Here is a 26,261-nt window from a genome sequence, read left to right on the forward strand (position 1 = left end):
CGAAATGAAGCAATTTAGCGGAGCTAAGGGTGAAGATCAATATCTTTAGATTTTGGATACCTGCCAATATTGCAGTACTATTAGACAAGCTGAGTCACTCAGGACCAAATCAGAGAGATTCTTTTTCTCTTTTCTTTATGTGGTAAAGCTAAATTATGGTATAATGGATTGAATAGAACTGCCCTTAATATTACTGACTGGAGTACTCTTGCTTTGAATTTCTATAATAAATATTAACCAGAAGAAAGGACATCTTTGTTAAGGAGTTTGATCCTAAATTTTTCCCAAGAAGCTGATGAAAGTTTATATGAAGCTTGTGAAAGATTTAAGGATTTACAGAGAGAATTCCCCCATCATGGGCTAGCACAGTGGCAGATAATCCAAGCTTTCTACAATGGGCTTTGATATAATTCAAGAATGATTTTGGACTCTGCAGCTAACGGGAGATTTATGAATTTGGATTAGAATATATCGAGCAATGTTGTCTAAGAGATTGCTATTCATAATTCCCAATATGGGAATCCTAGAGGAATTGCAAACAAGGGAAAACACCAAGTCGACTCTATACCCTTTTTGCAAGCACAATTGACCTCTATTAGCCAGAAACTAGACAATATTAATAATTTTTATTTATCTTCCGTTGCTAATTGTAGGGAATAATTTCAAGCATTAATCACACTAGCTTGAACCCCACTATGATCATACACTAAAGTACGGTGGCGTCCAAAAGGGAAGAAGATAGAGCAAAAGAGTCGCCAACAAGTTTTAGGAACTTGTAAACCGTTCACAGGGTGAAGGTTACACCCCTAAACGATCCAAGAGATCGTCAACTCCATAAGGTCTAGAACCAAATAAGGGTTCGGGGATGAAGGTACAAATCCAACCTAAAAGAGATTGAACCTGCCCTAATATTAGGCCTCTACTTTATTCTGATCGTATTCATGTGCGCTTTTTAATTAACATGCAATCAATAGGTTTAACCCTAAACCTGTTTATCTATGTTGGTTGAATATTAATGCACAAATAAAACTATTATTGGCGATCACTTGAATTATAATCAAATTAACCCTAACAAGATTATTAAATATCTTATTAAGCGTGATTACAAGTATAGATTCCCTTTAAACATGCATAAAAGGTGTAATCAAGCAATAACAATAAATATCAAGCAACATAATAATCATAATAATAATTATAATCATCATAAATAAAATAATCATCATCATAATAACAATCATACTAATCATAATAATAATCATGTTGATCATAATAATAATAATTATAATAATAATGTTCATGTTAATATTAAAGCATAATAATAGCAAGATCCTAGGCATGATACTAACAAGATAAATAAAAAAACCCTAGCATGTCATTAAGCAATAAAAATCAAATCTTTAACCCTAACATGATACTAACAATCATAAATATTAGGAAGAACATAGGAAGCATCGCAACAATCATCTTTAATATTAAAATTACCCTAGACATGATACTAGGAATATCATAATAACAATATAAACATGATATCTACATCATAATATCAATAAATCAATTAAAGTTCTTAATTTGATGCCTCATACCTCTTTCTAATAACAAAATACACACGTTAGTAACTTCAAGGAAAATAATAATCAAAACAATTAAATTAAATAATTGAAACAGAGATTTGGGACCAAACCCTCAGAAATTAAACCTTTCACGTATAGGGCAAAGGCAACTTCGAATATGGATAGGTGTAACTAGATCTTGTGAATGCGGAATTTTGTAAGAAAAAACAAGTTTGGAAAAGAGAGATGATTGATGAATGAATGAGAGAATTAGAGAGAATGAAAACTGATTGTAGATAAGAATTGGTGAATGATGATGATAATCGGTTGTTGGTGAATGAAAACGGAGTTTTTAATACGTTATTTATAGAGAAAATCAGCCAAAAAGATAAAATAAACAAAACAGAGTCTGGCACATAAAAAACAGAGCTGGCGCAAACCCTGGCTAACTGGCGCCAGGCACCAACACTAGCGCCAGGCGCCAGGCCTGGTTCCAGGCGCCAATGCCTGGAGTCAGGCGCCAAGCCTGGTTTTAACGCGTTTTAGAAAATCAGATAAGTTTGCCGTACTGGAGGATAAAATCATATAATTTCCTCGAAAATGCTATTTGATTTTAATTAAAACTCTGAAAAGTCAACAAAAGTCAATTTATCAATGCTAATTGAATTAGGAATGAAAAGAACCTTCTAGAAGAATCTAGAAGACTAAAACCATTCCTAACTGCATTAGGAATGATAAATCATATTAGGCCCTCCCCTAGATCATTGGGCCGTATATAAGGCTCAAACCGGGCCCAGTTTAGTAAATTGGCCATAACTTCCTCAATATTCATCGGAATTGGGCTTATAATATATCGTTGGAAAGGTCTTTGCAAACCCCATCCAACTACACCACTATTGGACCCATATCATGGACCAACCAAACTGGATTGGCTGTTTTCTCAAAATAATGTTTTCAAAAACAGAGAGAAAAGAAAAGAAAAGAAATAAAACTTTCCGTAACACTAGACCTTTCCACACTTTCGTTTCATTCGATTATGATTCGACGTGAAAGGCTCTCATCACTGGGTTTGTTTTTGGGGAGACACAAATGGGTGTCTACAGAAGCCCCCACTTTGACTGAGTTTGGAGAAACGCGAGTTTCGAAAACAAAAGTCAAAGTATCGATAGGGATAGAGAAATATTACGAACGTTCTGCGATCCTAAACCAATCTTGCAACGCCAAATACCTGCAAAACTAGCATTAGTTAAACAGATAAAAGAGTTAAGAAACGCGTATCTGTCACCGTCGAGCACACGTCTCTGGAAGTAACCGATTTGCTGCTGCATTGTTGTTTTGATGACCTCCTGCAAGCTAGAGAATGCCATCCCGCTTGACAACTGCTAAGCCTGTAACTGCTTCCAAATTTGGAAGATTGCTTCGCCTGAAACGATCCTCCTCCGCTTTGATAATATTTCACGTCCAAGGGAATACTATCGAAGATTATTTCTCTCGAAACAATCCTCATCCGCATTGATAATATTCCACGTCCAAGGGAATACTATCGAAGATTATTTCTCTTGAAACAATCCTCATCCGCATTGATAATATTCCACGTCCAAGGAAATACTATCGAAGATTATTTCTCTTGAAACAATCTCCTTCCGCATTATGACCATCTTCCATGCCTAAGGGAACACGATCGAAGACAACTTCGCCTGAAATTACCTTCAGGTGTTTGTGACAACTCTCCGCAAGCTAGGGAATGCCGTCGAAGATATCCTTGCTTGAAGTCATCCTCATTTGATGTGATAATTTTCTTAAGGAAATTACCGAAGACCTCCATCCGTCGATCTTTAAAAGTTCGCCTGAACTTTGCTTCCGCTATGCCTGTATGTCAGTGCTTCTGCTGCTTTGAACCTGTATATCGGTGCCTTTTGCGAATGAACCATTATGCCGGTGCTTTTTTTGCTTTTGAACCTATATGTCGGTGCTTTTTTGTTAATGAGCCAATGCTTAGGTGCTTTAAGCTAAGTGAGACGATCTTTCATCAGGTCGATCACTTTACATAATCAAGCTGATTACTAAATCATGTCAAATTGCTTATAGGGGCTAACTGGCGTACCAAGGAACCCAAAAATATGCTGCAGAAAGGTAGAACAACATCACCAAGTGGCTGGGCGTTCTGGCGCCGCTAAAAAGCCATCAGCGCCACATAATTAGCCTTAGCTCCAGGCGTTAAGATTGGCGCCAGGCGCCAAGCCTAATTTTTGACGCCAATGCCTAGGGCTTGGCGCTAGCACGGGGATTTCCTTAAATACCCCTTTCCTCTTCATTTTGCTGCTTGCTCGTCGCGAATGCTGCTCGAAAAATCGCAGAACTTCAATTGCTCGGTTCTTGCTCGTTTCTCAACCGAATTTACTCAAATTTGTTGCAAATACAAGCTCTTTTCATCTATTTTCCCGATCTATGTAAGTTTTCTTCAAACTCACATCAGTTTTTGTGAATTTTTGGCATGTTTGTTCACGAATTTCATGTAAATTCGAAATTAAAAATGCTCAATTCGCTTTGTTTATCAAGTTTTATGCCATGAAATTGCTTGATTATGTCTATATATTGCCTTGGGAGTAATTTGAGACTTGTTTGACTCAATTTGATGAAGAAATGAGCAATTTGCCATTGTTGGACCTCCTAAGGTCATGAAGAACAATATGACTTGTTCTTGGTGTTTTTGCTAGCAATTCTTGTCCAATTTGTCACAATAATTACTATAGTATTGCAAGAAATTGTTTGATTGCTTGAAAAATGCCCTTATGCTCAATTTGAATTTGTTCTCTGTTTTAGTACTACGTACTCTGTTTTTTGCGAACATAGTATCATGCGGCTAGGCGAACCTTAGATACTATAGAACCATAATTTATGATGATTTTGCACAATGTAGTATGGCTAGACAACGAGGTTCGGGTTCACGGTCCCGAAACACCCGACGGGAGTATGAGCCCGTAGAAGATGACGTCACACCTTCCACATCGCTTGGTCGACTTCCCGAGTGGGATGAGCGGACCCTGTTCTTCGCCCCCGTCCACCATTTTTCTAAGAGGGTGAGACAGGGCATCACGGTCGGGAGGACGCGCTATCACGGTTCCGGCTGTGATGGTTTGGGCGATTTGTACAAGATGTACATCGCCAGGGATCGGGATACGAGACTCCTATGGGAGTCTTGCGGACTGGCTACCCTATTTGAGACCTCCGAGGCTATGGTTGCCTCCAGGGGGGGTCACCATATAGTGCATGATTTGGTGGAGTTCTTTTGGGACACCACCAACACTTTCCACTTCCCCTGGGGCGAGATGATGGTCACCCCTACGGACTTCAGTCTCATTACAGGACTGGAGTTCAACTCTGTGCCACTGCCGTTCGACAGTGGGATCGACGTCTTTTCTGCGGAGGTCAAGGAGCTGTTGGGGCCGATCGCTATTCGGGCCCGAGCTGAGGTCGAGACGACTCAGTTTAGTGTTAGGGGAATTTGCCGCTCGACGCTGGCAGCGGCTTTTGATGACGATGCGACCACTCGAGAGTAGCGGGTGCGCATCTTTGCGCTGATGTTGTTGTCAGGGACGTTCTCCCCTGAAAAAGGTAGTAGGGCATTGCTTTACTACCTTCCTGCTGTCCGCGATCTTCACTGGATCGGGACTAATGACTGGGCCAGCCTGGCTTACGCTAACTTCGTTCGTGCAATAAGGGACTCGTGTCGACACCGGTCCTTTGGGACGAATGTCGCTTTGTCTGCCTTCTGGAATGTCGTGGAGGTAAACATTATTCCCTATAAAGTTTAGCTCTACATATTATCTAGCATTTACTCACACTTTTTACTCCTTGCAGATTTGGTTCTACGAGCACTTCCCCTCTGCTGCGCCGGCGAGACCATCGCCGCACAGATTTCCAGTGAGCGCTTCTTGGGGTTGCCGCCATGTGGATATGTCTACCACACATGTCCAGAACTGGATCATGGCGGTACGACTTCTCTTTTTTATTTGTTTGCTTTTTACGACGCTTTAGGTACACTCTCGCCTGATTGATGTTCTTTGTAGGGGCCCGAGGTGGTGTACTGGCCGTGGGGCGGCTGGACAGTCCCTGGGTTAGCCGCACAGTATTCTGCTGAGCGTCGCTATTTCCTGGGGACTTATGGAGCGATCGCGTACTTAGGAGAGAGGGTTGCTAGACAACATTCCTCTAATGTGTACGTCGTTCCTGCTGCTCCACCACGTCACATGTTCGACGATGCACGGTTGTTGAGCATGTCCGAGGGAGCTGGTACCCCTTGGCAGTCCTACGCGATCCCTGGGCAGTGTTATGCTGAGAATCTATTGCCGTTGTTAGCTCCAGCCCCCGTACCGGCTGAGGATGTGAGGGTAAGATTTTTTCAGCTTTTACTTTCCATTAGGTAGCCCCCAAGTAATGTTTTACTGACTTTTTTTTGCTTTATCAGGACGGTGCTGCTGAGTTGGTGCCACCCTGTATGTCCATCCATTACCAGGGACATATGGGCCGACTGAGGAGATGATTCCTCCGGCTCCCGAGGGCGAGCGCTTCGCAGAGCGGTCGATTCCTCGCCACCAGACTCGAGTAAGCCTAGTTATTCACAATTTTTTTGTCCATATATCATGCATATTCACTGACTTATTTCTTTGACAGTTTTCGCGCGAGGTGGTTTCGGCGATGGCACGATGTATAGATGCCTTCCGGAGCCAGCTCGTCCGGATGAGGAATGCAGCCACTTGCCGTCGGGACGACGTTATCCGAGAGGTAGTCTTTCTTTACATATTTTTTGCATTACCGCTTCAATTTTGCCTTATTTCTGATTTAATTCTTTTTGCAGGGCCAGCCTATTGCTTCTCACACCCGCACGAGACCTGAGGTGCGGAGGGATCCGGCGAGGTCTAGCTCGAGACGTCGTCGTACTACGTCAGAGGGTAGAGGAGGTCGTTCTGAGGCTGCTCGTGCTGACGTTGCAGAGGGCTCGGGATCTTCTTCTGAGGGTGCTCATGCTGCACCGGTAGGCGAGGGAGAAGCTACCTCGGCTTTCAGAGGTGGTGGGATGTACGAGGTAGGCTCGTCATCGCAGCAGTCTCCGCAGTCTCAGCCTCAGGTTGATCCTGGGTGGAGTGGACCTACATTGAGCTTTCCTCCTCCTGCGGAGACTGGAGCTGGAGCTGGTGGAGAGGTGACTCCCCGTACGGTGCAATTTTACGATATGATGGGTATACGTCCTCCGACGCCGTAGTTTGTTCCTGTGTATATTTTATTTTGACTTTTTATAGAACTTTGCCTTAGACTCACTAATTTTAGACATATTTTGTAAATTTATGCTATTATGAGTTTATTTTATTTTCTATTATTATGTGTATGTTTGTGTGTGCAAGAGAAGTGTGACAAATAATTTTGCGCAAAAATTCTGTCACTTTTATTATTGATGGAAGGTATCCGACTCTCTCCCCCAAAAAGAAAAAATAAAAAGATGAAAAAGTCAAATAAATGCTTGTGTGTATAAAAATTTGGAAAATTAATCTAAATAAATCAAAAAAGAGAATAATATAATTAACATAATAGCTATATTAATTAACTTAAAAAAAGGATAAAAAAAGATGTTTAGAAAAGATAAACGGAGCCGTAAAGTCATTAGCCGACTCGAGTTTAAGATAAAAACGCAATTTAAGCAAGCGCGTCTGATGTGGCAACTTGGCGCCAGCTGGCGCCACGCAATGGCGCGTAGCACCAGGCGCTACACTTGGCGTGTGACGCCAAGAGCTGGCGGCTGGCGCCAATTAAGGAGTTTGACGCCAATTGACGCTGATTCCGTATTTCATTCTGATTAAAACTTCTCGCAATTTGTGTATAAATAGCCCCCTGCCCAGCCGATTCTTCTCATAATTCCAGCAGATAAAATAATTCTTTGCTTTTAGAAAAATAATACCATGTCTCTGGTCACCAAAACTTTCACCCAATATACTCATGAATGGTGTCGATCTCTTAATGCTAGAGAAAGAAAATAATTAGATTTGTTCCACTTGGGGGGAATTTATGGCATCAAAGGGGTAGATCTTAACTTAGATTTCATACATACCGCTCTAGAATTTCGGAATGTTGATACTCATTGCCTTAGAATAGGGTATGATGAGATTAGCCCTTTGCCAGAAGAATTTGGTGCTATTTTAGGCTTCCCTGCAATAGACCTCATAGTAATCCCTAGAGTAGATGCATATTATTAAAAGGATTTTGAGCGCTTCTTTAATTTAAAAGAAAGGGATTTATCAAAAATAGTAGATGGCAACATAGTTAATTTTAAAGAATTTGCACGCCATTATTTTGATAAACCTCTTTCTGAATCTTTTCATATATATAGAAGAAGGGCTTTCTTATTTTGCATGCTTAATCAATTTTTTCTTAGTAGTGGTAAAAAATAATGAAGGTCAATCAATTATAACCACCGTACTAGAACAAATTGAATCAGGGAGGAATCCAATGCCATTGATAGTTGGAGGGACTATGATTGGTCTTGATGAACTGAAAAGGGACCCAAAAGCACCTTTTCGCGGCTCTCCAATTTTATTACAGGTAGAAAAATAGTATTTTTAATTACATAAATCAAAAAATATATTTTTGTATTGTAATAATAATTTATTTGCATTGCAATTTTTTACAGATGTGGCTAATGGAAAGGCTAGAATTAATTAGCCCTCCGGACGATATTGAGAAGTATACTCCCAATTGCTTCGTGAGGAGGAAGAAACGCTTCCCTAAGATTGGGCGCCATGGGTGGAGAAAGGTCTTTGAAACTCGCAATTTTGCTATCAAGTGGGTCGTCCCATGGTGGAAAATAGAAAGGATGGTTGGTGTCAACAAGCAACCTTTCTGTCGTCTTCCAAGTTTGTCTCGTGTGACTTATTATTACCCTTGCAGGGTAAAAAGACAATTCGGCTTGCTTCAGAATATTCCTTCCGGGGATCTTCGTCCTCCCTATGAATACCCTGTTTCTCAAGAAGTAGACAGATTTGATGCTTACTGGAGTGCTAGACCTTTATGGGAAGTGATTACTCAAAAGGTTTCTCCTTCTTTGCCCAATGATGTGAAGAAGTGGTTGCTGAAGAAGCCTTCGAAGGATTTGAAGAAAGATCAGGGTAAAACTGATGTGAAGAGTCGTTTAGGTGACAGGGTGATTCCTGCCAAGGAACGCTTAGGTGCAAGAGTTGAATTCAAAACACCTGCAATGCCTAGGAAGAAAGGTGTCATCAAAGATAAAGGGAAAAGGAAAGCTGACACCACAGATAAGAAGACTTGGGTGGAAAAGAAACATGGAGTACTAGCTGAAGGGGAGACTATCTATTCTAAGATTGAATGTAGGTCCTCTAAAGGATGCCTACTAGCTAAAGTTATGGATGAGGAGGAGGAAGCAGACAAAAATTGGAAAAGAGCTAGAAAAGAAAAGAAAGATTAGGATCATTGCTTAGCTTTCAAATTATTAGACTTAGTTTATTTTTCATTTAAAGTTAATTTATTTCAGCTTTATTTAAATTCCACCAATAATGTAATTTTATTTTATTAATGAAATTTCAGCTTTTAATTAAATTATTTACTTTAAATTTATTTTATTAAAGCAATGAAAACCAAAAAAAATTAATTTTACGGAAATTATTTGAGTACGGAAGTCGAAAATTTTCCAAAAAACACCGAGATTTGCCCAAGATTTATTTTCAAATTGGCGCCGCTTATTTGCAACTGGCGCCTGCCACTGCAGTCTGGCGCCAGGCGCCAATTCCATCGGCTGGCGCTGATGGTTGTTAGATGGCGCCAGAGCTTACTCTGCGACGCCGATATTTCGCCGATTTTCTGTCAAATTTTTAATTAAATCTGGGACACGAGAATGTCGAAAAATAAGGTGGTCGCACCCGTAAAGGGTTGCCCACGTATCCTTTCTTAAGGAATCAGGCTGAACGTAGCTCTCTTGAGTATCCTACTCAAGTAATTATGGGTAGTATTTCTTAAGTTGCTCAAGATTTGTCATGTTCGAGAATTCATTGCCATCCATATCAGTTAGTTTTGCTGCACCTCCTGACAGGATTGTTTTGACAATGTAGGGTCCAGACCAATTAGGTCTAAATTTACCCCTTAGATCTAAAACATTTTTCCTTAGTGCTTTTAACACCAAGTCTCCTACTTTGATATTTCTTGTCTTGACCTTCTTATTAAAATGCCTAGACATACGAGTCTGGTAACACTGAGTGTGATGTAGAGCTTCTAGTCGTTTCTCATCGAGTAGAATTAATTCTTCATTTCTTGCCCTAGTCCATTCAACTTCATCGAGTTTACTCTCTAACGCAATGCGTAGGGACGGTATTTCTAGTTCGATAGGTTGTACGACATCCATTCCATATACCAAGGAAAATGGCGTATTTCCTGTTGATGTACGGATTGACGTGCGGTAACCCCACAATGCGAAGTGAAGTTTGTCAGGCCAATCTTTATAATTTTCCGTCATTTTCTCGATGATAGTCTTTAAATTTTTATTAGCCGCCTCGACTGCTCCATTTGCCTGAGGTCTATAAGGGGAAGAATGATGATGTTGAATGTTGTATTTTTGTAACAATTCTTCGCATTCGGCTTGAAAGTGAGTTCCATTGTCACTTATTATTTCATGTGGGACTCCGTATCGACAAATAATATTTCTCTCGATAAAGAGTGCTACATGTTTTGCAGTGAGTTTAGCGTATGATTTTGCTTCGTCCCACTTTGTGAAATAATCAATTGCTACTGGGATATATTCGTGGCCTCCTGTTGCTAGGGGAGTGATTTTGCTAATGATGTCAATTCCTCATGTAGAGAATGGCCATGGCGATGTGTAGGTGTAGAGCAAAGATGGAGGGACATGTTGTAAATTGGCATAAATTTGACACTTAGGGCATCTTTTTACGTATTGATGGCAATCCCTATTCATCGTAGTCCAATAATATCCTTCTCGCATTATCTTTTGGACTATCATTTTGCCATTTATATGTGTTCCACAGATTCCTTTGTGGACTATCCTCATTGCTCTTTATGCGTCCTTTTTTCCTGCACATAGGAGAGCTCGACCCTTAAGTACCCTTTTATGTAGCTCGTTGTCTATGAGTACATATTGGGAGGCTAAAAGCCTTAATGCTCGTTTTTCTCTTTTGTCAGCATGAGGAGGGTATTCTCCTTTGGTGACATAATTGAGTATGTCCGTGTACCACAGTTCTTCCTCTTCTTCTTCTTCTTCTTCGCCTTGGACTACTTCGTCGTCTTCTATAGCCTGGACGTATGTTGGTTTGTGCCTTTTTTCTATAGTTAGAGGCATTTGCTCGATTTTCGTGGGAATCCTAACCATTGAGGCTAATCTTGCCAAGGCATCAGAAAATTGGTTTTCTTCCCTAGGTAGATATGTGTATTCTACCTTCTCTAACTGATCGGTAAGAGTTCCCAGATAGGTTTGGTAAGGGGCTAGGCTTTCGCTCCTTACTTTCCACCTTTTAGATATCTGATTGATGATCAAAGAAGAGTCTCCGAATATCCTTAACTTTTTTACTCCCAATGCCAAAGCTGTTTCAAGGCCTACCACGCATGCTTCATATTCAGCAGCATTGTTGGTAAAGTCGAAATCAAGCTTTATGAAGATTGGAACATGCTCTTCTTTAGGTGATACTAGTAATACTCCAACGCCACATCCCTTTTGGTTTGAGGCTCCTTCGAAGTACAATGTCCAAGTATCATCTTCAGTGACCATTAAGTCTTCATCTGGAAATTCATTGTCTTGTATTGGCGTCGAGTCTTCTGTTGGAAAATCTACTAGAAAGTCTGACACCACGGATCCTTTGATAGCTTTTTGTGGCATGAACCTTACATCAAACTGGGCTAGATTGACTATCCATCTTGATATGCGTCCATTGAGTGTAGATTTCTCAAATAGATACTTGAGTGGATCTAATCGGGAGACTACGAAGACGGTATGCACTAACTTAGTTGTGGCCCACACCAAGGCGAGGCACAACTTCTCGAGCGGTGTATAGCGTGCTTCGTATTCGAGCATCTTCTTGCTTAGGTAGTAGATTGCATTCTCTTTGCCTTCTACTTCTTGTGCTAGCATAGCTCCCATTGTCTCTTTGGTAACCGTCAAATGTAACCTAAGAGGTATTCTGGGAAGTGCGGGTGCTAATACGGGAGGATTTGTGAGATAGGCTTTGATCTTTTTAAAGGCTTTTTGACACTCGTCATCCCATATTACTGGTACATTTTCTTGAGTTTCTTGAAGATTGGTTCACATATTGTCGTCAGTTTTGATATGAACCTACTTATGTATTGCAACCGGCCAATAAATCCTCGAATCTGTTTCTCAGTCTTGGGCGGTGGCATTAACATGATTGCTTTGATCTTGGTTTTGTCTACCTCTATTCCTCTAGAGCTTATGACGTAACCCAAAAGCTTGCCTGAGGTGACTCCGAAAGCACACTTAGATGGATTCAACCTCATATTGTATTTTCTTAGCCTTTCGAAAAATTTCCTTAAGGCTACTTGATGGCCTGAACGGTCTTTTGACTTTACAATCATGTCGTCGACATATACTTCGACTTCTTTATGCATCATGTCATGGAGTAAGGCAGTTGCTGCACGTTGGTAAGTAGCACCCGCGTTTTTCAACCCGAATGGCATTACTGTGTAGCAGTAAGTACCCCATGGTGTTATAAAAGTTGTTTTCTCCATGTCTTCTTCTGCCATGAGAATCTGGTTGTAACCTGCGTATCCATCCATGAACGAGAGGAGCGCGTGATTTGTCGTGTTATCTACCAGAATATTGATGTGTGGCAAGGGAAGTCGTCCTTTGGACTTGCCTTATTTAGATCTCGATAGTCGACACACATTCTTACCCATCCGTCTTTCTTCGGAACTGGGACGACGTTGGCGACCCATTCGGGGTATTTGGATACCTTGATGAAACATGCAGTTATTTGTTTTTGAACTTCTTCTTTTATTTTAAGAGCTACGCCAGGTTTCATTCGACGTAAATTTTGTTTTACGGGTTTCATTCCTGGAATTAGTGGTATAGTGTGTTGAGCTATTTCTCTATTAATGTCTGGCATATCTTCATATGACCAAGCAAATACATCGATAAATTCTTTAAGTAAGTTAATCAAATCGGTTCTTTCTTGTTTATTCAATGTTAATCCGATTTTAACTTCTCTTTTATGAGTTGAATCATTTGAGATATCAACTGTTTCAGTTTCTTCAATTACCGGTGTTTTCTTTTCGAGTGTTTCCATTGATTTAATAATTTCTTTGTCTTTTTCATTGTTAGTTAAGCAATGCTCGTCATCTTGGGTTAGAGAAGAACACGAGAAGTAAGGAGAATGAGAAATATTATTATACTCTGAGATCATTACATCAAAGAGTGATATGTCCTCATGGACTGGATCACTAACTATCCTAGGAGGAGAAATAGGAGGGGAAGGTGCTACTACTAAAGACTTAGAAGACTCTAGGTGGAGAGACTCCGACTCAGACTCAGACTCAGACGACTCTTCAAACATCGGTCCTTGCCCTGTCGTGATGGATATCTTCCTTCCGCTTGGAGTAGTCACCTTGATAGTTTTGCGCCACCCTTGTAGGGATCCTTCAGCTGGAGTGATTAGCTTCAAAGGATCGAAGCTTTCACTTTGTAGGAATGTTTGAATGAGCGAGGAGTTATCCTCTTTATAAGTTGGCGCATTCTTTTCTCGCCCAAACAGTAATCCCATGACGTTAAAGTCAAAGCATGGGGGTGCTTTCACTAGTAGAAAATATCATTTGGCCACCGGTTCAAAACCCCCCTATGCCACCGGTTTTGAACCGGAGGGCATTTGGGGGGTGGCAATAAAAAGACTCAAGGCCATCGGTTCAAAACCGGTGGCAAAACCCTTCCCGCTTTTTTTTTGTAAGGGTTATTGGCACCGATTCTTGCTCAAAACCGGTGCCTTTAATGGCAAAAAAAAATTAAATTTTTTTTTTATTTTTTGCATTTTTTTCACTGAAATTGATGTATAAACACTAATATATATATAAACTTACATATTTTTATAAAAAAAGATGTTGTAATATTACAATTTTCGTCCAAAAAATAAAATAAAATAAAATACAAAGTTACACGGCAGCACAGAAGCAGCTGCAACACAGAAGCAGCAGCAACACAGCAGCACAGATACAGCAGCATCAGCCTTACGAGGCAGTAGCTGCACCAAAACAATCAGAAATTGCAATTAGAAATTAACAATGAATAAAAAACAAAATTGAAACTAAACCTATAATATTCTTGAGAAATAATGTGGGATGGGACCAAGATAATAATCTTTAAATTAGCTAATCAGAGATGGCAACAAGAACTAATACCCTTCAACAAATGTCTACTAATCAATCCAATAATGTCCACATCATAACATCTGCTGGACCATGTTTCATATATAAACCATTACATTTGTATTAAAAGCATATGGTCATACCATCATACAAATATATTTCGATAGTTGTGATATAATAAGCAACATGGGTTAGCAATATAATTAATTCCCCATTAATATGATCAAGCACACCTTAAGTTGAACTGTTCACACATATTTCCATGTCAAAAAAGGTAGGTACATAAGAAAGGTTCCACAAGATATGTGGCACTCTGGAACTCCAATTTCCCCAAAAGCCTCCTTTTCTTAATAATGCCTTCCTCTTTTATACTCGTATGTATCTTAGCAAGAGAACATAAGATAAATAAAACCAAATTGAAATTCTTTACACTGAGAAACACTCTCAAATATTTGGAGAGACTACTATATGCATAATCTAAATATCTCTAAATAGTAACATTCTCTTTCTCAGATGTCTCCTACAAAAAACATTCCAGACAAGTTAAGAGGTTTAGGCTACAACTCATATGTCACCAATGTGCATTCAAATATGTTTTTGGCCATATATTTAGCTATTTCCTTGGCAAACTCCAAAGAAAGCAACTTTGGATAACTTCAAAAAACTACAAATTATGTGTGATAACAAGTTCTACACCATGAAACCTAGAGTCACTCACTTCCATTATGCCTATTAGAAGATAAAAACCATGTTTTGCCTTGTCATTACCTAGTATGACAAGGCAAAGAGGAATGTGACAGAGAGATCAGAGATATCGATACAGCATAACGTGTTGACTGTGCACATAGTTATTATACTACCAACCTTTAATCACAATAAACAAGGAAATATCTGATCACATGGCCATAGCAAAATTAGAAACTCTATAGATGTTGTAGGAAAAGAATCATTGATAAATTACAAGCACAAGACAGAAGCAGCAGCAACATGGTAGCACAGATACAACAGCAACACAGAAGCAGCACCCTGCGAGGCAGCAGCAGCCTTGCGAGGCAGCAGCTGCAGCAACAGATGCACCAGAACAATCAGAAATTGCAATCACAAATAAAAAATGAAAAAAAATTGAGAAACTTAATTGAAACTAAACCTGTCCTTATTAAGCACACGCCTCAGAAATTACTTTTCCTGCAAAGAAGAAAAACACAGAAAAAGAGACCAATAAGAATAACACCAAATAAATGTAAGATTAGTGATAGAATCTATTTTCTTTCTCTACTTAAACTCTTCAACAACTAATTGAATAAAAAAACACTATGATATTTTTAATTACTATGGAATCAATCTCCACAATAGGTGAAGCATAGATAAAACAGATCAGGCAATAATAAAAGAACTGCACTTAGAATTCACAAAATATGCACTTACAAATATCACAATACAAACAAAAATGATAGTTACCAAACAAGCACTTCCAATTCGAAACACCAAAAGTATTACAATTTCAACAAACAAGATCACAGTTGCACCAAATCAAAAGCTAAACAAAAAGCAACAATAATCTAAATCATATTAGATATCACATATTTAAAAATGAAATTACATTAAAAGGTTAAATAAAAACTTACATTCCACCAACTCCTCCAATAACCTCCGAACTAATTGGATGAAATGGAAGCTCGCAAATTCCAACCTTAAAACACCAATCATTCAATAATTTAACAGATACTCAATCATAATAACAATAATAAAAAAAATTTAAAAAAAAAAGCAAAATCTAATTCTAATTCAATCCTTTACGAAAATCCATCTAAAATAAAATTAACATGAGCAGTAATTTATAACCTTAACACCAATTTGAACATTTGAACCCTTTATGTATATGGTGTGGACAAGAAATAAGACCTTAAATATATGAACAGTAATTAATAAGAAAACCCAGAAGAAGCAGCTCTTATCTCGTCCAATTTGAACTCAGTGAAACTCGGTTGAGACACACTTTCATCTTTCCCTCCGTTTTCTACAATCACCCAGAAATCAAAAATATATAAGCATCAAAACCCATCAAAGATTAAACTACAAACAGTTAAACAACATCCACAAACCCAATCTTTGATCTCAAAACATAACAGACCATAACTCCTCCTGGATCAGATCCAGCAACTAAAACCCAATCAAACCCATAATCCCCTTTACTCCCGATTCCAATTTAATCCCATTCATGTAACTTACTATTATTAGCTAACAAGAGGGACAAAATCGAACTCAAAATCAAACATCACATACAAACTCAAACCCAAACACAGCAACCACATCACAAAATCCAAAATATAACCTTATAACTCAATGAAATCGAAATCAAAATCAAAATTCATATTATAAGCTGTAAATACCCCCAAAAAAACCCACTAAACACTCAAAAACACCCAGAAAAATGCCATAAAAAATCGAAACATGTCTGTCACACATTAACACAACAACCTAATCAATTCCAAATCAATTCAAACAAAAAAAAAATAAAAAATCAGAATTTCAGTAAATTGAAGCCCGATCTGAACCAGATCCTAACCCTAAAAACACAATTCAGCAAAAAAAAAATCGAAAACAATCGAAAAACTTACAAATACAAGTACCTTATTCTCGGATTTAAGCAGAGGACTCAAGAAGAGATAGAGAGATGGAGTGGGCTGGCGGATCGCGACCACCGTCACCATAATCACCTTGGCGCCGTGAAGAGAATAACATGTTCATCAACCTCATCACAACATAACCCCAACTAATTCAATCAAACGCCCAATTCATTTCAATTGTTCATCATTAATCACAAAAAAAGTAAATAAAAATCAGAAACCCTAGATCTCAAATCGAAGAGCACATACCTTCGTGAAGAATTCCACCACATCTGCAAAGATCTGGCACCGGTAAATAAAAAGACCGTCAATTACGATGGTGGCGACAACATTCACCACCGTCGTCATCCTCAAATCCTGAATTCCCCAGTAGTGCTGCCAAGAGAGAAGTGAAAGAAAGAAAGAGTGGAGTGGCGGTAGATGGGGCGGCGGTAGATGGAGCAAGAGGAGGCAAGTGAAAAGAGAGAAAGGAGGGTTTGAGCAGAGAGAAGAGAGAGGAGACGGAGAAATCAAGAAGAGAGAGAAAACAAAGGAGAGAGTACGAGAAGAGAGAAGTAGAGATGAGGCGTGTTTTTTTTTAACAAAACCACCGGTTCAAAGCCGGTGGCCTTTACCATTTATGCCACCGGTTCGGATTGAACCGGTGGTAATTTAAATATATATAATCCCGCCCATTTTTTAAGCCACCGGTTTTCGAAAACCGGTGGCCATTGAGCGGTGCCTTTTTGTTTTTTTCTACTAGTGTTTCTCCTTGTAGACAGGAGTTGGGATTTCATCAGTGAAATAGCAATCCAAAAAAATCTCGAAACCCGGTTGTCTTATTCCGTTTACAACAAATGGCTCGGGAAATTCATGGCATGGATAGTCCTCTCCTTCTTTTATAAACTGACCATTAAGCGTAAGAGGGTATTGGTCCATTGGGATTGCTTTCTTTTGAATGCGAGCGTCTCTACATGCTTTTGACTTTTCCTGGGCTCGCTTGAGATCTTTCCGAGTCGGTTCGAAACCTAGTCCAAAAGTGTCTAACTTAGGGAGGCCAGGTGACTCCAGCGATTTTGCCATTCTTTTCTTCTTTCCTAGGGTCATCCCAGGAAAATGTCCTTGTTTCTTCAGCATGGCATTGACAATCGTGTTGGAATGGGGGTCATGGCAAAGAGGGGTCATGGATTAAGGAGACTTCTTCGTTAAAGCCCCATAAATCTTCATCGTCCTCGTTGTGCTCCACATTAATGATTGGATTCTCTATAGATTTGATCCTCATAGGCGAAGCATCGATGGTGATTGGAATTTCTCCAACTATAGCTTTTACTTGTTGGTGAAGAGATGAAGGGACGGCCTTTAGATCATGAAGCCAAGGGCGTCCCAACAAGTTGAATGAAGCTTTAATGTCTACTACTTGGAAAGTAGTAGCATGTTCTATTGCTCCTGTCGTTACATTTAGAGTAATCTTGCCAAGAGCTTGACGACGAGTGTTGTCGTAGGCCCTTATTCCTTGTGTAGACAGAGTTAAGTCTTCTTCCCTTATGCCGAGCATCCTTGCAATTCTAAGTGGACAGACGTTGATGGCCGATCCATTGTCTACAAGAGTCATAGGAACATTCATCCTCTTACAAACTACTGTGAGGTTTAATGCCTTGTAATGTTTGTCCCCTTCTGGGGGTAAATCTTTGTCAGAAAAAGTGATCAAATTAATCGAGCTAGGAAGGTCACTTGTGAGGAAGTTGGCTAATCCCTCAGGAGTAGTGTCAGAATCTATCCCAATTTTGTCCAAGGCATTCATTACAGCCAACCTATGTTCTCGAGATGTTGCCAGAAGTTTCCATACATTCATCTCAACTTTTGTCTTCTTAAACTTCTTAACAATGTCATTGTCTTCAATGATAGTTATGGGAACTTGTTGTGTGGTTGGCATAGGTTGTGTTGAAAAAGGAGGTTGCATTCTCCCAGATCTTGTGAGGACGTCTATCGATGAATCTTCTTCACCCCAAATGTCATCTGTGGTATATGACACAGAAGGTGTAGGTCCTACTATGTCCTTTAGATAGACATCTTCTTCATCACTGTCCCAAACTCCATTGATGGTTGCATCCTCTTCTTGTTGAACTTGGACTAGTTTCTTTTCATCAATCATTTTCTGAACCAAATCCTTGAATTTGAAACAGTTTTCTATAGTGTGACCCCCTGATTGATGATACTGACAGTGTTATCTATCCGTTCTTTTCAACTATTTGAATGGTCTCGGTTCGAGAGGTTTGATCTCACCATTCTCGAAGAGCATTTCGAACATTTGTGCGTATGGGACCCCGATTGGAGTATAAATTCTATTGCTCTTCTTGGGTTTTTCAGTGACTTGTAAGGGAAAATGCTTTGCCTCGTAAGTCGTTCTCACTGGTGTGAATTCCCTTTTAGGTTCATCTTTCGGAAGTGGAACCTCATTACATTTCTTTTGGGATTTCTTTATAGCCTTGAGAGCTTCAAGTAGTAGATGCGATACCTTCATCATAGACAGTGTGAGCAATTGTATATCTTCCTTACTTGCCAGTTCTGGAAGGTTATCCTTGACATCGAAAAATATTTCCTCTTCCTTTTCTATGGCATGGCTTTCTTTGACAAGTCTAATGAGAGATGAGGGGTCAACCTCGTTTTCCTCATCAGAGATAGCCAGGGTATGAGCGAGAGGTGCATTGTCAATGCTTGGCTTCTTACTGGCAGGGGGCAACATCAGCTTGTTGTTATCGATTAAGTCTTGGATAGCTTCCTTAAGCTTCCAACAGTTTTTGGTGAGATGGCCCCTACCTTGGTGATACTTGCAGTGTGCATTGGGGTTCCAATTAGCCGATCTCTTCTCAACTGGTGGGTCACCAAATGGTCCAATAGGAGTTATAAGAACTTTTGCATTTAATCGATCAAATGCGGTGTCATAACTCATGCCAATAGGAGTAAAGTTCCTCCTAAATTGTTTCTTCTGTCCTTGATTGTTCATAGCAAGGACTTCTCCTAAATTAAAAGTGCTAACGTTGTTTGAATGGGCGGTTTTGGAAGAAGAAGGATTGTCGTTCTTCTTTCCTTTCCAGCCACTGTTGGAGTTATTGTTGGCAGCTTTTAACTTAGCCAAGTCGTCTTCAATATTGAACCCAATGTCATAAACGGCCTTGAAGGTATGGAGATTATTTTGATATTTGAGATGCTTGGAATATTTTTCTTGAAGATTTTTGATGAACAGCCTCACAGACTCTTTTTCACTTGGCACCTCAATCATCTTAGCTAAGGTTTCCCTCCATTTGTTAAAGAAAGAGGTGAAACCTTCATTCTCTTTTTGCTTGAGGATTTCAAGTTCCCTATGGTCAGTCTCGACTTGAATGTTGCACTTGTACCTATCAACGAAAGCGTTTTCTATGGACTCCCAGGTAGAGGTCTTTTCATTCTCGAGAGAAAAGAACCATTGTTGGCAAACGGTCTCGAGAGATAGTGAGAACATAGAAGGGAAAACCTTCTTATCAATACCCTTAATACTCATTATTGTTTCGAATGCTCTTAAATGAAAGTAAGGGTTGTCAGTTGCTCTGAATTTTGGGATGTCGTTGGCGTTGAACTTCTGCGGAAGAAGTTCTTTGTCCACCGAGACCCCTTGTGATGTAAGTTCTTGAAACTTGTAGTCGCTAGACAACTTGCTTAGACTCTCTTGCATGAGGTCCATCTGTTGTTGCTTCACGGGATCATCGATCTTAAGTGCGAGAAGCTTTAGTGTCTCAGTCACGGTAGCCAGTTGGTTCCTAAGATCATTGACTTCTTCTTGCATTTCCATTATAATCTTAGCTTTCCTCTTACGAGCTATGGGTTTGTACGAAGAGGTTGTCTTTGATTAACCGTCCTTCCTTTCTTGACCACGCGCTGTAAATTAAACCATTTTGCGTTTTAATTACTTGACTCGAATCAACTTGACTTTACGGTTTATTTTAAGGAGGAAAAGAGAAAAGGGTGCATATTTTTAAACCCCCTTATATTTTTAAACCCCCTTGTATGATCAACATGAAAAAGGGTGCATATTTTTAGGGAACTAAGTATATTTTTTTTATTGGATTGGAGGATTAATATCCGACTTACTCCCTTAAAAAAATGACAGAAAAAACGCGCACACAAGACTCTTTTAAACATGGTGAAAGTATGTGTATTGGTGTGTGCGTTGAGTGTAAGTGACATGTTTGAACTCTTGTGTAAGATCATGGGACTTAGTGCCTAAACTCGATCATCGACTCAAATAAGTACTATTGACAGCAAAATTTAACCGAATTAATTAGAAAAGAGATTAATTAGACTCTAGGTGATGACTCGACCAATAATCCGAACTGTCGGCCAAACGACAGGACTGGCGTCGCACTGTGGAGCTTGGCGCCAGACGACAGAGCTGTCGTCAGGCGCTACACTTCATAGTGTGGCGCTACAGCTCAGACCTTGGCGCCAATATTAGAGCTTCGATCTGGGGCTGTTTTCGGTGTTATTAGTCAATTGGGGTATGCCTAAAGTCGTACTAGGTCAATTCCGATTAAAATATTAGACTTTATTGACTCGAATTAATTAATTAATTAATTAATTAGGCAAAGTTCTTTAAGTCATTAATTTATTTACTCTCAACACAAGTCAACAAACGGTTAAGGGAAACCATAACATATATGCACGACAAATAATGCACAATTAGTCAAGTAGGCACAATATGATGCAATGCGTTTGCAACCTAACCATGGCTCTAGTTCTCTAAAGTTCGGGATATGGTTTAGTCAATAGAGGGTCCATGGTTAATTGTCCAGATGCACCGCGCGGAAGCCTAACCGTGAAGGGTTGGAGCGAGTGGATGGGACACCGCGAGTTTTAGAAAAAAAAAACTCGCTTCCATGGTTTGGTGAATTCAACATCTCGGATGTACCCTTTGTTGCACGGAGCGTTCAATCGGGTAGATGGAGCATGAATTCCCAAATGGTTATGTCCATATGTAGAACACATATGGGTTTCAGAAAAGTGAGAAAAAATTCAATCAGGAAGTAGGATCGAGCAAACAATACAAAAAACCGGTCGAAATTAGAACGCATATTTCTGGCTCGGTATTGGGGGAAATTGGCGCCAGCAATCAGAGACTGGCGCTAGCTTTTATCTGTAGAGCCTAGCGCCAAGGCTGGCGTCTGGCGCTACGGTTAAAATACTGGCGCCAATGCTCTGGACCCTGACGCTACTTCCCACATGCCTCAGCAGCTTTCTATGCTCGATAAAATTTTCTAGTTTCGCGCGGTGTTATTTCAGTCCTAGTTGTGGAAGATATTTCTCAAATTTCCTACGTGTAAAATCCTATGTTTTTAACTCATTACGAATGGTCTTTCTAATGAGATCTTTTTTATGCATATGACAATAATGTTAATCAAAATTACGCACATGAAATACTTAGAACGTTTCGAGTCTCATCCACTCATTCTAAATCATTGCCGAAACAAATTCAGAAATTAAAATAGAAATCCTCCCCAGCGGAGTCGCCAAAAATTGAGGGGAATAATTTCAAGCGTTAATACCACTAGCTTGAACCCCAATGTGATCATACACTAAAGTACGGTGGCGTCCAAAAGGGAAGAAGATAGAGCAAAAGAGTCGCCAACAAGTTTTAGGAACTTGTAAACCGTTCACAGGGTGAAGGTTACACCCCTTAACGATCCAAGAGATCGTCAACTCCATAAGGTCTAGAACCAAATAAGGGTTCGGGGATGAAGGTACAAATCCAACCTAAAAGAGATTGAACCTGCCCTAATATTAGGCCTCTACTTTATTCTGATCGTATTCATGTGCGCTTATTAATTAACATGCAATCAATAGGTTTAACCCTAAACCTGTTTATCTATGTTGGTTGAATATTAATGCAGAAATAAAACTATTATTGGCGATCACTTGAATTATAATCAAATTAACCCTAACAAGATTATTAAATATCTTATTAAGCGTGATTACAAGTATAGATTCCCTTTAAACATGCATAAAAGGTGTAATCAAGCTATAACAATAAATATCAAGCAACATAATAATCATAATAATAATTATAATCATCATAAATAAAATAATCATCATCATAATAACAATCATACTAATAATAATAATAATCATGTTGATCATAATAATAATAATTATAATAATAATGTTCATGTTAATATTAAAGCATAATAATAGCAAGATCCTAGGCATGATACTAACAAGATTAATAACAAACCCTAGCATGTCACTAAGCAATAAAAATCAAATCTTTAACCCTAACAAGATACTAACAATCATAAATATTAGGAAGAACATAGGAAGCATCGCAACAATTATATTTAATATTAAAATTACCCTAGACATGATACTAGGAATATCATAATAACAATATAAACATGATATCTACATCATAATATCAATAAATCAATTAAAGTTCTTAATTTGATGCCTCGTACCTCTTTCTAATAACAAAATACACACGTTAGTAACTTCAAGGAAAATAATAATCAAAACAATTAAATTAAATAATTGAAATAGAGATTTGGGACCAAACCCTCAGAAATTAAACCTTTCACGTCTAGGGCGAAGGCAACTTCGAATATGGCTAGGTATTTCTAGATCTTGTGAATGCGGAATTTTGTATGAAGAAGCAAGTTTGGAAAAAAGAGATGATTGATGAATGAATGAGAGAATTAGAGAGAATGAAAACTGATTGTAGATGAGAATTGGTGAATGATGATGATAATCGGTTGTTGGTGAATGAAAACGGAGTTTTTAATACGTTATTTATAGAGAAAATCAGCCAAAAAAGATAAAATAAACAAAACAGAGTCTGACACATAAAAAACAGAGCTGGCACAAACCCTGGCTAACTGGCGCCAGGCACCAACACTAGCGCCAGGCGCCAGGCCTGGTTTCAGGCGCCAATGCCTGGAGTCAAGCGCCAAGCCTGGTTTTAACGCGTTTTAGAAAATCAGATAAGTTTGCCGTACTGGAGGATAAAATCATATAATTTCCTCGAAAATGCTATTTGATTTTAATTAAAACTCTGAAAAGTCAACAAAAGTCAATTTATCAATGCTAATTGAATTAAGAATGAAAAGAACCTTCTAGAAGAATCTAGAAGACTAAAACCATTCCTAATTGCATTAGGAATGATAAATCATATTAGGCCCTCCCCTAGATCATTGGGCCGTATATAAGGCTCAAACCGGGTCCAGTTTAGTAAATTGGCCATAACTTCCTCAATATTCATCGGAATTGGGCTTATAATATATCGTTGGAAAGCTCTTGGCAAGCCCCATCCAACTCCACCATTATTCGACCCATATCATGGACCAACCAAACTGGATTGGCTGTTTTCTTAAAATAAGTTTTCAAAAATAGAGAGAAGAGAAAAGAAATTAAAACTATCCGCAACACTAGACTTTCCACACTTTCGCTTCATTCGATTGTGATTCGACGTGAAAGGTACTCATCACTGGGTTTGGTTTTGGGGAGACACAAATGGGTGTCTACACTAATGTTTCTGCTATTGGTACTAACTTTGCAATATTTTGTGAAAATTGTGGTCTCGTAGGTCATTGGGCACAGGACTGTAGGGGTTCACTTGAGAAGATTAATGCTTTTCAGACCTATAAGCAAATTAGTCCACACTCTAACACCTACAATGCAGGATTGAAAAATAACCAAAATATGTCATATAATAGTACGAATGTGTTTAACCCACCACCACAGGTACAATAACCACAGCAGAGGTATTACCAACCTCCACATCAGAGACCATAACAGGTTGTTACTCCTCCTTTGATTTTGGCCTATCAGAAATCAAAACGATGTTAGCCAATATGTAGAAGCAGATGTAGAGTAGAGATGCGCAAAGTGACTCATTAATAGCACATAATAAAATCATAGATAATTAAATTGCGCAACTTTCCTCTACTCTACAAACTCGCCAGCAGGGAGCCCTACCATCACAGCCAATACAACCAACAGAATACGCAAACGCAATTACCTAGAGGACTGGTTCACACTATGATGGGCCTCCTATGCCCTAAGATGATGAACCTTTTACAACAAAAATTGCTAATCTTGATCCTGTTAAACCAAACAATGTTGTTACTAGCCCTGCAGGGCTACAGGGTAATACCAACTCTTCTAATAATTCTTTGCAGGGTAAACCCCAAGATAAGAGTGGAGATGTGCAGGGTCTTGCTATCAAACTTCCATTCCCTAATAGACATATAAATAGTAAGTTGGATAAGAAATTTGGTAAGTTTCTAGAGGTTGTGAAGAATTTGCAGGTAACAGTTCTTTTCACAGATTTAATTACTCAAGTTCCTACATATTCTAAATTTATGAAAGAAATTTTGACTAGAAAAAGATCTATTAGTGAGGTAGAGACAGTTGCTTTTATTGCAGAATGTAGTGCTATATTACAAAATAAATCTCCACCTAAACTAAAAGATCCGGGTAGTTTTTCTATTCCATGTCATATTGGTAATCTGATGATTGAAAAAGCTTTATGTGATTTGGGCGCTAGTGTAAGTGTTATGCCATTATCTGTGAGCTCTAAATTAAATATGGGTAAATTAAAAGCTACCAATATTACTCTGCAAATGGCCGATCGTTTTGTTAAATACCCTCTAGGTGTTTTAGAGGATGTTCCTGGTAGCGTAGGTAAATTTTATATACCTGGCCTGTTGATTTTGTTGTTCTTGATATGGAGGAAGATTTGCAAATTCCGATTATTTTGGGTAGACCGTTCCTTCATACTGTAGGGGCAATAATAAATGTCAAAAGTGGTAAACTTACATTATGTGTAGGGGAATATGATAATACCACTTTTAATCTAAATAATGTCCCTAAAAGCCCTATGTTAGAGGAAAAGTGTTTTAGTATTGGTGTGGTTGATGTAAATAATTTTTCTAACGGAAATTTCACCATATACCACTGAGTTTAAGCTTAATTCACCGTATACCACCAAAAACTTTCTAATACACCAAATACCACACAATTATTGTACATGACGAGTGGAAAACTAGGTCGTTATCTAATCTTCCCTCGGTCAAACTAAATTTATAAACACTTAACAAACCTAAATACGAGTATAGAGGCAAGTCAAGGGTCGAACCCAAAGGAACGGTAATGTTCAAGCACTTTAAATTATGCGCCTAAGCTAGGTCGAAGACGAAGGTAAGAGAGAATATTAACAACTAACAAAACAAGTAACCAAGGAAATAAAACACTAGGAACGGGGATCAACAAGTAATCATGTCAATTGCAACAACATGGGAAGAGCATGCCAATCAAAGGTTGTGAGGACTAATGATAAGAGCAATCAATAGGAATCAAAGAGCTATCTCCTAATTGTTAAGCTAGGGTTCACTATGAATAACAAACTAAGAGAATCACAATCAAAACCAATTGGTAATTGCAATTCCTAAATCAATTGTTCATGTCATTAGCAATTACAATGCAATCTAGCATAATTCTCAAGGCCAAATTGAATTACACACATGCAAACCTTCACTAATCACTTTAATCTCAACAATCAATCAACACAATCCCTAAATTAATCACAATTAATCAATCATACAAGTTTCACCCAATTCCTAGCCAAACAACTATTCAAGAATCATCATCTATCAACTAACAACTATGGAAATCAAGAATCAACAAAATACCAAGAACAATTACA

The 26,261-nt window shown here is 38.9% G+C and overlaps 1 long non-coding RNA gene and 1 pseudogene across 2 annotated transcripts; both read right to left on the reverse strand.

The window, feature by feature from the left end:
* Positions 1-261: 261 nt before the first annotated feature.
* LOC145560981 (small nucleolar RNA R71) lies at positions 262-357 on the reverse strand (annotated as a pseudogene).
* Positions 358-13,630: 13,273 nt separating this feature from the next.
* On the reverse strand, positions 13,631-17,126 carry LOC145559878 (uncharacterized). 2 transcript variants are annotated; one of them, XR_014093014.1, is made up of 7 exons: positions 16,805-17,126; positions 16,559-16,701; positions 15,831-15,945; positions 15,554-15,618; positions 15,076-15,113; positions 14,890-14,987; positions 13,631-13,804 (listed from the first exon to the last, which is right to left on the reverse strand). It is a non-coding gene; the product is annotated as an uncharacterized LOC145559878 (long non-coding RNA). The 2 variants fall into 2 exon arrangements; XR_014093015.1 differs by having other exon boundaries at positions 15,554-15,945.
* Between the last annotated feature and the right edge of the window lie 9,135 nt (positions 17,127-26,261).

The sequence above is a fragment of the Chenopodium album genome, chromosome 9 (assembly GCF_948465745.1).
Source record: "Chenopodium album chromosome 9, dcCheAlbu1.1, whole genome shotgun sequence".
Taxonomy (NCBI): domain Eukaryota; kingdom Viridiplantae; phylum Streptophyta; class Magnoliopsida; order Caryophyllales; family Amaranthaceae; genus Chenopodium; species Chenopodium album.